Raw genomic sequence first — 235 nt, forward strand, 5'->3', positions numbered from 1 at the left:
TAGAGACAAAGCAGAGGTAAAGAATTAAAATAAAACGAAGAACAAACGAAAGTCAAATATCCCTAAAGACTCGGTTATATTGCTGCAGCAGCACAGCTGCAGCAGCAGCAGCAGCAGCTGCTGCTGCTGCTGTTGCTGCTGCTCTTATGCTGCTGCTGCTGCACCATTGCTGTTGCTGCTGCTGGTGCTGCTGCACCTCCCTCCTGCTGCTGCCAGCACTGCTGCTGCAGCAGCC

Source organism: Eimeria mitis, genomic scaffold (genome assembly GCF_000499745.2).
Source record: "Eimeria mitis Houghton genomic scaffold, Emh_scaff238, whole genome shotgun sequence".
NCBI lineage: Eukaryota > Apicomplexa > Conoidasida > Eucoccidiorida > Eimeriidae > Eimeria > Eimeria mitis.